At 48.4% G+C, this 15,069-nt stretch overlaps 1 long non-coding RNA gene across 1 annotated transcript; it reads right to left on the bottom strand.

Annotated features, from left to right (window-relative positions):
* Positions 1 to 3,227: 3,227 nt before the first annotated feature.
* On the bottom strand, positions 3,228 to 3,568 carry LOC127911954 (uncharacterized). The gene is made up of 3 exons (XR_008079866.1): positions 3,521 to 3,568; positions 3,369 to 3,430; positions 3,228 to 3,286 (listed from the first exon to the last, which is right to left on the bottom strand). It is a non-coding gene; the product is annotated as an uncharacterized LOC127911954 (long non-coding RNA).
* Positions 3,569 to 15,069: the final 11,501 nt, after the last annotated feature.

Genomic DNA, 15,069 nt, shown 5'->3' with positions numbered 1-15,069 from the left:
TATATAGGGAATAGGGCCCTGGTCTAAAAGTAGTGTACTATATAGGGAATAGGGCCCTGGTCTAAAGTAGTGCACTATATAGGGAATAGGGTCCTGGGGCCTGTTGCCTGCACTGAAACCTGAGACAGGGATTAAGCCAGGATATCTTGGTGATCCTGGCTCAATTGATCCGTAATCCGGTTGCACTAAAGATGGATAGGGGCAGGAGGATATGTTATGGTATAAATTACCATGGAGATTTATTCTGTGGAGCTAGCCTGCTCCCATTGTATAATGAACCAGGATCTATTTAATCATCCTAATGTCAGTCAGCAGTCACCACAAATGGAAACCAATAAAAGTTCTTTCTTTCTCACTAGACAGCACTCTATAACTAGACCCACTGTCATTATTTAAAATGTTTGTGATCATTAATTTCAATGATTTTGGATAAAAAATGATTTTTAGATGTTGCTATCATTAGATATTTTACAGTTTCCCATAGACTATATAAAATGGAGTATAATATTAGGGCCACAGAGGGGAAAAAGACAAGTCATAATATTGTAAAGTTGTTTTAAAAGGAGGACAGTTGTTAAAATGACAGATGCGGGGCATTTGGTAAATTGTACTTCAGTATGGTTTTCATAAACAAAGACATGCTGATGTGCCAGAATATTAAGTATCACATTGTCATAAGTATCAAAACTGTAAAAACAATATTATGTAGCTTTTCTGCAGAAAAGAACCAGCTCATAAATTTATGACTTTATCCTTTTTCTTCAGTGTGCTCCTAGTACTCTGTCATATAAACAAATACACATTCCATATGAATATAAAAACACAATGTGTAACACTATGTTCCTTTATTGAATAAGGACAAAACAAAGCAGGTAAACCATCAGCTCCTTTCAAAACTGAAGTCACAGTGACTCTACAACATGGAAAGCACAGAATCCAAGTATTATACAAAAATGACATATACACATTCAAAGGTCTGTATATAACACACCCTGCATGTCTGCACACTAAAATAAATGCAGGACAAATCCATACACATCAACTGAACAGACAAATGAATGGATGCAGTAGCCTCCTGCAGCCTTGTATTACACACAGTATACACGCTACAAACATCATAAGAGGCCAAATTCGTAAAAAAAAAACCCAAAAAAAACCTAATTCCTCTGCCACCGCAGGACATATTTAACCAAAATTGAAAGCACACATACTAACTAAAATAATTCAACACATATTGGTCCCTCAACAGCCGACCACTGTAGTCATCAGGGAAGATTGCCGGATTGTCCCAGTCCATGGCTGGTGGCACTCTGGGGGCCCTCTCCTTCTCAGGCAGGCCACATTGTGGAGGACAGCTTTAAGCCACAGTAATATCACATGCCTAACAGGGCTGACCCTAATTTGTGAAGGCAGTGAAAGCATGCCTTCAGGAGGCTAAAGGTCATTTCAACTCTGGCCCTGGTCCTGGCATGGGCATGGTTGTGGAAGCCTGCTGTGCTTCCTGGGGGTCTGTGAAAGGTGTCAGGAGAAAGGCTGGCAGCCATACCCCCTGTCTCCCAGCAACACACCAGAGAATTCCACCTGTCAACACAAAATCTCATCATTAGTACCTCATAAACAGTGATATTCTTGACACAGCCATGATGGTTATAAATAGGGGTTGTGGCTTACCTTGTGATAGGCACTGATAGATTTCAGAGGCCCGAAAGATTCTGAGTCATGGACTGAGCCAGGCCATTTTGCCACAACATTGCTGATCACACAGTCAGCATTGCAGACCATCTGAAATCATAAGATGAGGAATATTACACCAATCAATGCACATCACTGGCAAATGCAGAGTGTTCGTCAATGGACAATATCAAAAAGTTATGTTCACCTGAACATTAATGCTGTGAAAGGATTTCCTATTCACAAAATCGGCCTCATGGGCACCTGAGGGGGCTTTTATCCTTATGTGTGTGCAGTCCACTGCACCAATGACGTGGGGAAACCTGTCACACAAAGTAATGAGTAATCTACTATGTGTTAACAGTTGTCCTGTAATTTGTAGATCCTCTTACCTGCAATCCTATAGAACTCCTCTTTGATGTCACAGAGTCTTCTGTGGCCAGGAAGAGATGAAGACATCTGCTAATGCTTTGATAGCCAGACACACACTCCTTATTGTGCGGTACAAATTGTGGCCTTGTTCAGCTGTTCTGCATCCCCACTGAGTACAGGAAGGCTCCACTAGCAAAAAGCGCAAGGCCACACAAACCATTTGCTCCACACTCAGTGCATGGCTCCGTGCAGTGCGGTGTAATCCTGGGACAGTAGTCTGCATAGATACCTGATGCCATCTGCAGAAAACCTGTATCTTTCATATAGATGGTCAGTCAGGGAAGGCCAGTGGGTCCAACCGGTCCCCTGAAGACCCTTTCTCGCCCGAAGGCTCTCCTCAGCACAAGTGCTTCTTCATCCACCACATCTCGCACGAATGGGCATGCCATTGTCAGAGCAGAAAGGAACACACAATTTTGGGCCTTCATATAGGCTAGTGGCCACACCTGGTGCTGGGGGGTGGGCAAAGAGGGCGTGCCTTATAACGATGACTTGGTTGTACTGATTGCTGGGAAAATAAAAAAAAACTTAGAAAGATGCCACCGTCCTGTGTGCTCACAATAAGAGCTCATATGTCATGGCTCACTTGACTTTACAAGAATATACCTAATTTTTATTTTTTGAGCCGTGTCATCTTCTTGGAGCTGGGGAGGAAATACAAATAATGATTAATACATTTGTGTTACAGTTAGCATACAGTGTACATTGAAGGCATATCACCTCCCTCTCAAGTTTTTATTTCAAGGTCCAGTTTCCTAATTGTCCTCTTTTTTATTTCGGACTCCAGTGCAAGATTTTCCATCTTTCTCTTCTTGTACTGAATGTCTATGTCTGCCAGTTCTATTTGGCGCCGGAGGTGGTTGCCATACAACTTTCTGATAGCTTGTGAGCTCTGTGAACACAATACAATTAAGCGCAGCTGGAATTTGGCAGGATGTGGTGTCCTTTTATTAATACGCACTATGTTGCCAGGCTGGTTTCCCACTGTATAGCATCTGGGTCCTGTAAAAGAAATGAGATTTTTTTTTGATTTTGATGAGGACTCCTCACCATTGTAGAGTAAATAATTACTTTCACAGTCTTACCATGATACCTCATGCCTTCTGGAATCAGAGAGATGGTCTCCCTCCTCATCATCATCGTCTCCATCATGTGCTGTTGCTGCTGCACTGGGGCCTTCACCCTATCACATTTAATCGGATTCATATTGAAGCTAGTAGACAAGACATGCCAGGCCTACAGTATGCCTTTGATGGAGTACTCACTGGATCAGCATCGTCTGGTGCTTGTGCTGGTGGCTCTAACAGGAACACAGTGCTGCCAGACACTGCAAGGCAATAGGTAAACCAAAGTCAGACAGTCCAAATTGATTCAATATGAATGTGGTTGTATCCCATGTAGAGATGGAAGGACATACCTTGAATGAAGCGGGTGGCATCTTGGGAGGAACCTATGCTCGTCTCTTTTCCCCCAGGGATCCCCTCTAAGACGGGCCTGCCTTTATTTAGCTCAAGGCCATGTCCTCTGCTGGGGTAGGTCAGCCTTTGGTGACCCACCACCCGTGCCTTGTCTGTGGGTATTCTTTTTCACTGCTAAAACAGTACAGACAATGTGTGAGCAGGCACCTTCTGGGTACAATATATGCTTGTGCTTTGTTAAATATTAGTCAGGGACCATACCATTCTGCAGAATGTTCTTGTATTTGATCTGCTGCCATGTCGTTTTGGCCCGTTCATGTTTAATCTACACACACACATTTAATGGAGTCACACTGCAAAAATTACTTGGTATTTTGTCTTGTTTTCAGTAAAAATATTTTTAAAAAAACTTAAATAAAGATGTATTTTCTTGATTTGCTAAGTGACCTAGCAAAATAAGTATAGTTTAGACAAAAATATAAACTTTAAGTAAATGTGTGCTAAAACAAGCAAATAAAAAAATCTGTCAATATAATAAAAATTCTCTTGAAATAAGTTTACTTTTTCCATAAACACTTAATTTTAGAAAAGTTCTCGTTTCACTGGCAGATTTTTTGCTTATTTTCCTAAGTAATTTTGCTCAAGAAAATATTCAAGATGTTTTTTTAGATTTTTTTACTGAAAACAAGACAAAAATACTAAGTAAGAAAGACATTTTTGCAGTGCAGTGAGCAACCGACCTTGGGTCCTTTGAAAGGCGCTATATAAATTAAAGTGATTATTATTATAGCTCATCTATTTATTCAATTAAATTTTATTTATATAGCACTTTTCACAATTGTTTCATTCTGTCAAAGCAGCTTTACATTAATGAAAGCAGGAGAAACACAAAAAACGGTGGACAACATAAGAAGCAGAGTACAACGGCTAAGATTAAACCGTACTGAGCGTAGTAACGTTAAATAATAATGTAAGGCTTTAATCATAATTTATCATAGCTTTATACAGTGTGATGGACTTACTTTACACAATTTCACTCATATCTGCAGTGCATTTCAATTAAAAATGTAACCGTTTCATAATTACAGTACAACTGCGTTTTTGGAGATGTGAATTAAATATTTGAATTGTAATTGTGATGTTTCAGCGGAGCGGTGAGTGTGTAATTGTGCACTACTTACGCATTCAGGCGGTCTGCAATACTTTGCCACGCTTTTTCTCTTTATCACTGTGGCGGTGTTGCCTTTCTTCTTAATTATATCTTTTACCTCCTCGTATGCCTCCATGAGGATTTGTGCTTCCGACGGGGAAAAGTACGCGGCTCTAGTTGCCATGGTAAATCAGTTAATCTGTGATCTGTGGCGGGGTCTATTTGAGTGAGTCGTGAGCGCGCACCTATCCAGGATTGGTTTCAACTGGCTTAATGAATCCGTGTCTGCTCATCCTGGCTTGGTCTTTGTGCAACCAATTAAGCCTGGACGCACATGTTTTGGCTTCATTGAGCTCAGCTGAGTCATTTATCCCGGATGTCTTAATTCTACTTTTGTGCAACAGGCCCCTGGTGTAAAGTTGAGCACTATATAGGGAAAAGGGCTCTGGTCTAAAGGAGTGCACTATATAGGGAATAGGGGTCTGGTCTATAGTAGTGCACTATATAGGGAATAGGGCTCTGGTCTAAAGTAGTGCACTATATAGGGTTAGGCAAGTCAGTTAAGAACAAATTCTTATTTGAAATGACAGCCTTCCCCAGCCAAACGCGGACGACGCCGGGCCAATTGTGCTCCTTCCTATGGGACTCCCAATCACGGCCGTGATACAGCGTGGATTCGAACCAGGGACTGTAGAGACACCTTTTGCACTGAGATGCAATGCCTTAGGCCACTGCGTCCTTGACCTGAGTCTAGCAAACACATGTCAAATACATGTAATATCCAGTGGTCGGTTTTCTGGTTGCTTGATGTGTATCTCAAAGTTAGGTTTTTAGTGAGTTCAGTTGACTATTTACCATTCTGTTGGACCTGGAAGACAAAACATTTCTGTTTTTAGTAGTAAATGAACAGTCTGGAGTCTATTGAACTGCCATTTTGCTCCAGTTTATAGTGAGGGAGAAAGCCAATAATCCAACTTAATCCAGTTTACTTTGGAACACGAGGGAATATTGATCAACTTCATTGAATTCGATGTTCACAAATAAATTATGTTGTCATGTTTCAACCGTTACCTGAAATGAAGTATATGTCCTTTCAGCTCATTGTGTAGTGACGAATAACCTCCATACCACCCTCCGTATTTGCCTCCATACCATCCTTCAAGTATTTCATCTCCTCCATACCATCCTCCATACCATCCTCCATACCATCCTCCATACCATCCTCCGTACCACCTCACAACCACCCTCCATACCACCCTCCATACCACCCTCCGTTCCACCTTCATACTACCCTCCGTATTTACCCTCCATACTATCTTCCATATAGCTCCTCCTCCGTACCACCCTCCTTTACAACCACCCTCCATACCACCCTCCGTACTCACCCTCCATACCACCCTCCGTTTCCACCCTCCATACCACCCTCCATACCACCCTCCGTACCACCCTCCATACCACCCCTCCATACCACCCTCCATACCACCCTCCGTGCCACCCTCCATGCCACCCTCCGTACCACCCTCCATACCACCCTCCGTACCACCCTCCATACCACCCTCACAACCACCCTCCATACCACCCTCACAACCACCCTCTGTACCACCTCCATACCACCCTCCGTACTGCCACCCTCACAACCACCCTCCGTACCACCCTCCGTACCACCCTCGTGCCACCCTCCATACCACCCTCCATACCACCCTCACAACCACCCTCCATACCACCCTCACAACCACCCTCCGTACCATCCTCCATACCATCCTCCATACCACCCTCCATACCACCCTCCATACCACCCTCACAACCACCCTCCATACCACCCTCCATACCACCCTCCATACCACCCTCCGTACTCACCCTCCATACCACCCTCCATACCACCCTCCGTACCACCTCCGTTCCACCTCCATTCCATCCTCCGTACCACCCTCCGTACCAACCTCCGTACCACCACTCCATACCACCCTCCATACCACCCTCCGTACCACCCTCCGTACCACCCTCCGTACCACCCTCCATACCACCCTCCATTCCACCCTCCGTTCCATCCTCCGTACTCACCCTCCGTACCACCCTCCGTACCACCCTCCGTACCACCCTCCATACCACCCTCCATACCACCCTCCCATACCACCCTCCGTGCCACCCTCACAACCACCCTCCATACCACCCTCCGTGCCACCCTCCATACCACCCTCCATTGCCACCCTCCGTACCACCCTCCATACCACCCTCCATACCACCCTCCATCACCCTCCATACCACCCTCCATACCACCTCCATACCACCCTCCATACCACCCTCCGTATCATCCTCCGTACCACCCTCCTTACCACCCTCAAGTTCCACCCCTCCATACCACCCTCCATACCACCCTCCGTACCACCCTCCATACCACTCCATACCACCTCCATACCACCCTCCATACCACCCTCCCGTACCACCCTCCATACCACCCTCCGTACCACCCTCCATACCACCCTCCGTACCACCCTCCATACCACCCTCACAACCACCCCTCCATACCACCCTCACAACCACCCTCTGTACCACCACTCCATACCACCCTCCGTACCACCTCACAACCACCTCCGTACCACCCTCCGTACCACCCTCCGTACTCACCCTCCATACCACCCTCCATACCACCCTCACACCACCTCCATACCACCCTCACAACCACCCTCCATGCCACCTCCGTTTCCATCCTCCATACCATCCTCCATACCACCTCCATACCACCCTCCATACCACCCTCACAACCACCCTCCATACCACCTCCATACCACCCTCCATACCACCCTCCGTGCCACCCTCCATACCACCCTCCATACCACCCTCCATACCACCCTCCATACCACCCTCCATTCCACCCTCCATTCCATCCTCCGTACCACCCTCCGTACCACCCTCCGTACTCCCCTCCATACCACCCTCCATACCACCCTCCATACCACCCTCCATACCATCCTCTACAACCACCTCCATACCATCCTCCATACCACCCTCCATACCACCCTCCATACCACCCTCCATACCATCCTCACAACCACCCTCCATACCACCCTCCATACCACCCTCCATACCATCCTCCCAACCACCCTCCATACCATCCTCCATACCACCCTCCATACCACCCTCCATACCACCCTCCATACCATCCTCACAACCACCCTCCATACCATCCTCCATACCACCCTCCATACCACCCTCCATACCACCCTCCATACCACCCTCCATACCATCCTCACAACCACCCTCCATACCACCCTCCGTACCACCCTCCATACCACCCTCCACGTTCCACCCTCCGTTCCACCCTCCATACCACCCTCCGTACCATCCTCCGTTCCACCCTCCATACCACCCGGGCCGTACCACCCTCCATACCACCTCCATACCACCCTCCATACCACCCTCCATACCACCCTCCGTTCCACCCTCCGTACCACCCTCCGTTCCACCCTCCATACCACCCTCAGGTTCACCTCCATTGCCACCCTCCGTGCCATCCTCCGTACCACCCTCCGTGCCATCCTCCGTACTGCCCTCCATACCACCCTCCGTTCCACCCTCCACACCGTACCACCTTCCGTACCATCCTCCGTTCCACCTCTCCATACCTACCCACGTGCCACCCTCCACCTGCCCTCCGTGCCACCCTCACAGCCACCCTCCGTACCACCCTCCTGGTACCGCCCTCCGTGCCCACCCTCCGTGCCACCCTCCATACCACCCTCATACCACCCTCACAACCACCCTCCATACCACCCTCCAACCACCACCATACCACCCACCGTACCATCCTCCATACCATCCTCCATACCACCCTCCATACCACCACTCCATACCACCCTCACAACCACCCTCCATACCACCCTCCATACCACCCTCCATACCACCCTCTCCATACCACCCTCACAACCACCCTCCATACCACCCTCCATACCACCCTCCATACCACCCTCCATACCACCCTCCCATACCATCCTCACAACCACCCTCCATACCATCCTCCATACCACCCTCCATACCACCCTCCATACCACCCTCCATACCATCCTCACAACCACCCTCCATACCACCCTCCGTACCACCCTCCATACCACCCTCCGTTCCACCCTCCGTTCCACCCTCCATACCACCCTCCGTACCATCCTCCGTTCCACCTCCATACCACCCTCCGTACCACCCTCCATACCACCCTCCATACCACCCTCCATACCACCCTCCATACCACCTCCATACCACCCTCCTCGTACCACCCCTCCGTTCCACCCTCCGTTGCCACCCTCCGTTCCACCCTCCGTACCACCCTCCGCACCATCCTCCGTACCACCCTCCGTGCCATCCTCCGTACCACCCTCCATACCACCCTCCGTTCCACCCTCCGTACCACCCTCCGTACCATCCTCCGTTCCACCTCCATACCACCCTCCGTACCACCCTCCATACCACCCTCCATACCATCCTCCATACCATCCTCCGTTCCACCCTCCGTACCACCCTCCATACCACCCTCCGTACCACCCTCCATACCATCCTCCGTACCACCCTCCATACCACACTCCGTACCACCCTCCATACCACCCTCCATTCCACCCTCCATACCACCCTCCGTACCACCCTCCATACCACCCTCCATACCACCCTCCATACCACTCACGCCGTACCACCCTCCGCACCACCCTCCATACCACCCTCCATTCCACCCTCCATACCACCTCCATACCACCCTCCGTTCCACCCTCCGTTCCACCCTCCATACCACTCTCCATACCACCCTCCATACCACCCTCCATACCACCCTCCGTTTCACCCTCCATACCACCTCCATACCACCCTCCATACCACCCTCCATACCACCCTCCATACCACCCTCCGTTTCACCCTCCATACCACCCTCCGTACCACCCTCCGTTCCACCCTCCATACCACCCTCCATACCACCCTCCATACCACCCTCCATACCACCCTCCATACCACCCTCCGTTCCACCCTCCGTTCCACCCTCCATACCACCCTCCATACCACTCTCCATACCACCCTCCATACCACCCTCCATACCACCCTCCATACCACCCTCCGTTCCACCCTCCATACCACCCTCCATACCACCCTCCATACCACCCTCCATACCACCCTCCATACCACCCTCCGTTTCACCCTCCATACCACCCTCCGTACCACCCTCCGTTCCACCCTCCATACCACCCTCCATACCACCCTCCATACCACACTCCATACCACCCTCCATACCACCCTCCATACCACCCTCCATACCACCCTCCATACCACCCTCCATACCACCCTCCATACCACCCTCCATACCACCCTCCGTTTCACCTCCATACCACCCTCCGTACCACCTCCATTCCACCCTCCATACCACCCTCCATACCACCCTCCATACCACTCTCCATACCACCCTCCATGCCACCCTCCGTTCCACCCTCCATACCACTCTCCATACCACTCTCCATACCACCCTCCATACCACCCCTCCATACCACCCTCCATACCACTCTCCATACCACCCTCCGTTCCACCCTCCATACCACCCTCCGTTCCACCCTCCATACCACTCTCCATACCACCCTCCATACCACTCTCCATACCACCCTCCATACCACCCTCCATACCACCCTCCATACCACATTTACATTTACATTTAAGTCATTTAGCAGACGCTCTTATCCAGAGCGACTTACAAATTGGTGCATTCACCTTATGACATCCAGTGGAACAGCCACTTTACAATAGTACCACCCTCCATACCACCCCTCCATTCCACCCTCCATACCACCCGCCGTACCACCCTCCATTCCACCCTCCATTCCACCCTCCATACCACCCTCCGTACCACCTCCATACCACCCTCCATACCACCCTCCATACCACCCTCCATACCACCCTCCGTTTCACCCTCCATACCACCCTCCGTACCACCCTCCGTTTCCACCCTCCATACCACCCTCCATACCACCCTCCATACCACTCTCCATACCACCCTCCATACCACCCTCCGTTCCACCTTCCATACCACCCTCCATACCACTCTCCATACCACCCTCCATACCACCCTCATACCACCCTCCATACCACTCTCCATACCACCCTCCGTTCCACCCTCCATACCACCCTCCGTTCCACCCTCCATACCACTCTCCATACCACCCTCCATACCACTCTCCATACCACCCTCCATACCACCCTCCATACCACCCTCCATACCACATTTACATTTACATTTAAGTCATTTAGCAGACGCTCTTATCCAGAGCGACTTACAAATTGGTGCATTCACCTTATGACATCCAGTGGAACAGCCACTTTACAATAGTACCACCCTCCATTCCACCCTCCATACCACCCTCCATACCACCCTCCGTTCCACCCTCCATACCACCCTCCATTCCACCCTCCATACCACCAGTCGTACCACCCTCCATACCACCCTCCATTCCACCCTCCATACCACCCTCCATACCACCCTCCAGTTCCACCCTCCATACCACCCTCCATACCACCCTCCGTTCCACCCTCCATACCACCCCCTCCATACCACCCTCCATACCACCCTCCAGTTCCACTCTCCATACCACTCCATACCACCCTCCGTTCCACCCTCCATACCACTCTCCATACCACCCTCCATACCCCTCCATTCCACCCTCCATACCACCCTCCATACCACCCTCCATACCACCCTCCGTTTACCCTCCATACCACTCTCCATACCACCCTCCATACCACCCTCCATACCACCCTCCATACCACCCCTCCATTCCACCTCCATACCACCTCTCCATACCACCCCTCCATACCACCCTCCATTCCACCTCCATACCACTTGTCCGGACCTCCATTCCACCCTCCATTCCACCTCCATACCACCCTCCGTACCACCCTCCATACTGGATACTCCATACCACCCTCCATACCAACCGCCATACCACCTCCATACCACCCGCCATACCACCCTCCATACCACCCTCCGTACCACCCTCCTCCATACCACTCTCCATACCACCCTCCATACCACCCGCCATCAGTAGGCTATGCTTCTAGGATAGGTCAATGGAACTAGCCAAGGGCCATGGAGCTACTGCTGAGTGCCCGGCCAGTAGAATTGGCTTCTAGGATAGGTCAATGGAACTAGCAAGGGCCATGGAGCTACTGCTGAGCGCCCCGTCAGTAGACTAGGCTTCTATGATGTGTCAATGGAACTAGCTAAGGGCCATGGAGCTACTGCTGAGTGCCCCGTCAGTAGACTAGGCTTCTAGGATAGGTCAATGGGTGCGGAGGAGTACTTTTTTGTTGGGAAGAACTCATTATGATTGGCTGGGCCTAGCTCCACAGTGGGTGGGCCTGGCTAGCACAAGTCGGTGGACCTAGGCCCTCCTCCAAGCCCACCGATGGCTGCACCCCTGCCCAGTTATGTGAAATCCATAAATTAGGGCCGAATGAATTGATTTCAATTTACTTATTTTCTTTTTGTGAACTGTAACTCAGTCAAATCTTTGAAATTGTTGCATGATGCGTTTATATTTTTGGTCAGAATACTTGAAATACATATTTTATACCCTGCACTTGGAAATTGTTGGATGTTGGTCGATCGTATGATCGATGGATCGTTAGATCGCTTGATGTGTGTTCAGTACCCTCTGGCCTGTCTTCCTTCAGGTGGACGTATCCATGACGATCCAGGTTGGCAGTGAACCTGGACGTTCTGTGGGACTCCGGAGCACGTGGCTCTAGAGATCATTCTGAACAGGGGACACAACTTTAGTGTGGACATCTAGTCCTTAGGCATCCTGGTCCAGGGGATAAGGTTAGAGGTTATGGTCAGTGCTGGGAGATGTGTTTGGTTAGGGGTTAGGGTCAGTGCTGGGAGATGTGTTTTGGTTAGAGGACAGGGGATAAGGTTAGGGTTAGGGTCAGTGCTGGGAGATGTGTTTAGTTAGAGGACAGGGGATAAGGTTAGGGGGTTAGGGTCAGTGCTGGGAGATGTGTTTAGTTAGAGGACAGGGATAAGGTTAGGGGTTAGGGTCAGTGCTGGGAGATGTGTTTAGGATTAGAGGGACAGGGGATAAGGTTAGGGGTTAGGGTGTGCTGGGAGATGTGTTTTGGTTAGAGGACAGGGGATAAGGTTAGGGGTTAGGGTCAGTGCTGGGATATGTGTTTGGGTTAGGGGTTAAGGTCAGTGCTGGGATATGTGTTTGGTTAGAGGACAGGGGATACGGTTAGGGGTTAAGAGTCAGTGCTGGGAGAGATGTGTTTGGGTTAGGGGTTAAGGCAGTGCTGGGATATGTGTTTTGGTTAGAGGACAGGGGATAAGGTTAGGGGTTAGGGTCAGTGCTGGGAGATGTGTTTGGGTCAGGGGTTAAGGTTAGGGGTTAGGGTCAGTGTTGAGAGATGTGGGATGTGTTCTCTGCGTTTGCCTTAAAGGATAGTGCGAGATTTTGGCAATAAAGCGTTAGCGCAATGAATGGAGATCTACAGGAACTGCTAGCATGCTAGTTGTTACAGTGGTGGGAAAGTACCCAGTTGTCCTACTAGAGTAAAAGTAAAGATACCTTTAATAGAAAATGACTCAAGTAAAAGTGAAAGTCACTCCAGTGTACGGAGTAAAAGTTCAAAACGTATGGTTTGGAAAGAGCACACGGTACAAACAAAGTTGAAATGGTGTCAAATTTCCTTATATTATTTATAGATACAGGCATACCCACACTGGACATAATTTACAAATTAATTACATGTGTGCTTAGTATTCCACTGATGGTAGGATGACCATTTTCCTGTCCTGCTAGGCATTCAAATGTAACAAGCAATTGCTTTGGGTGTCAGTGACAATGTATGGAATAAACGTACATTATTTTCTTTAAGAATGTAGTGAAGTTTAAAGTAAAAGTAGTCAAAATATAAGTTGTGAATGAAAAGTACAGATACCCCAAAAACAACTCTAAGTAGTACTTGCAAAGTATTTTACTTCAGTACTTTTACCGAACTTCTACAGATTTACTGTAATTTTCACCACAGATGTTTTACTGTAATTTTTCTACTACAGATGTTTTACTGTACAACACAGATGTTTTTACTTGCTGCACCACAGATGTACATTGTAGTTTTACACCACAGATACTTTACTGTACTTTTCACCACAGATGTTTTACTGTAGACTTCCAGCCATGCGGCTACTGATAGTTACAGCTTCTTTAGTCTGTTCAAAGAGCAGAAATAATGTCATCCATGAGTTCATCTGTCCTTTAATGCTTCTGTAATGCTTCAGCATGATGGCTTCAGTAATGCTTCAGTAATGCCTCTGCGTGCCTTCTTGTAATGTTTCTCGTCGTGCTTCAGTAATAAGCCATCAGTGCTTCAGTAATGCTTCGCAATGTTTCAGTAATGTTTCTGGTCATGCTTCAGTAATGCTTCAGGTAATGCTTCAGTAATGTTTCAGTAATGTTTCTGTCATGTTTCAGTAATGGCTTCAGTAATGCTTCAGTAATGCTTCGAGTAAATGCCTAGTAATGCTCGGTAATGCTTCAGTAATGTTTCAGTAATGTTTCTGTCATGCTTCAGTACTGCCAGTAATGCTTCGTAATGCTCCAGTACATTTGTAATGCTTCAGTAATGCTTCAGTAATGTTTCTGTCATGCTTCAGTAATGTTTCAGTAAAGGTCACGCTGTTTTATAGCCTTCAGGTCAGCTAGCATTTCAGTAATGAAGGCGTGGCTTGGCGTAATGGAGGAGATAAGGGTTCTCCAGCCCTTCGTTACCAACTTATGCTGATTTTTCTACACCTTTCCTCCCTGAAGGTCGTCGAGAAGACGGGCTTCCAAGAAGCTCTACCAGGAAAACTAGAGGATTTCATACTGTGCAGGCAGGTACAACCAGAGAGCGAATGTCAACCTTTACAAAATGGAATCGCAGATACTGCCAGATAGCTGGAGACATTGGTGAAATGGAATTATTCTTGTACGCATAGCCGGTCTATTCAATATACGATCTTTTCCCTGTGGTTGAACATCTTCAACTGGTGGGACCTGAACGGAAAGATTTTTTAAGATCTGCTTGAGACTGGTCTAAATGGTACTTCTATTCCAATGAATACAGATATTACAAAATGTCATGTTATGTCTATATAGAGTGTTGTAATGATGTGCCTAGTTACAGTACAAAAGGAGGGGACAGTCTTGGCTGCATCTCTGATCAGTCTTCTCCTTGTATGAGCTGAAAGTTTAGAGGGACGCCAGGTCTTGGTAGTTTTGCAGTGGTCTGATACTCCTCCCATTTCAATATTATCGCTGTAATATTGCTCCTTGGGATGTTTAAAGCTGGGAAGTATTTTTGTATCCAAATCCAGCTTTAAACTTCCACAGCAGTATCTCGGAC

The sequence above is a fragment of the Oncorhynchus keta genome, chromosome 25 (assembly GCF_023373465.1).
Source record: "Oncorhynchus keta strain PuntledgeMale-10-30-2019 chromosome 25, Oket_V2, whole genome shotgun sequence".
Taxonomy (NCBI): domain Eukaryota; kingdom Metazoa; phylum Chordata; class Actinopteri; order Salmoniformes; family Salmonidae; genus Oncorhynchus; species Oncorhynchus keta.
The sequence above is the reverse complement of the archived record's forward strand: the minus strand, read 5'-3'. Positions and strand labels throughout refer to the sequence as shown.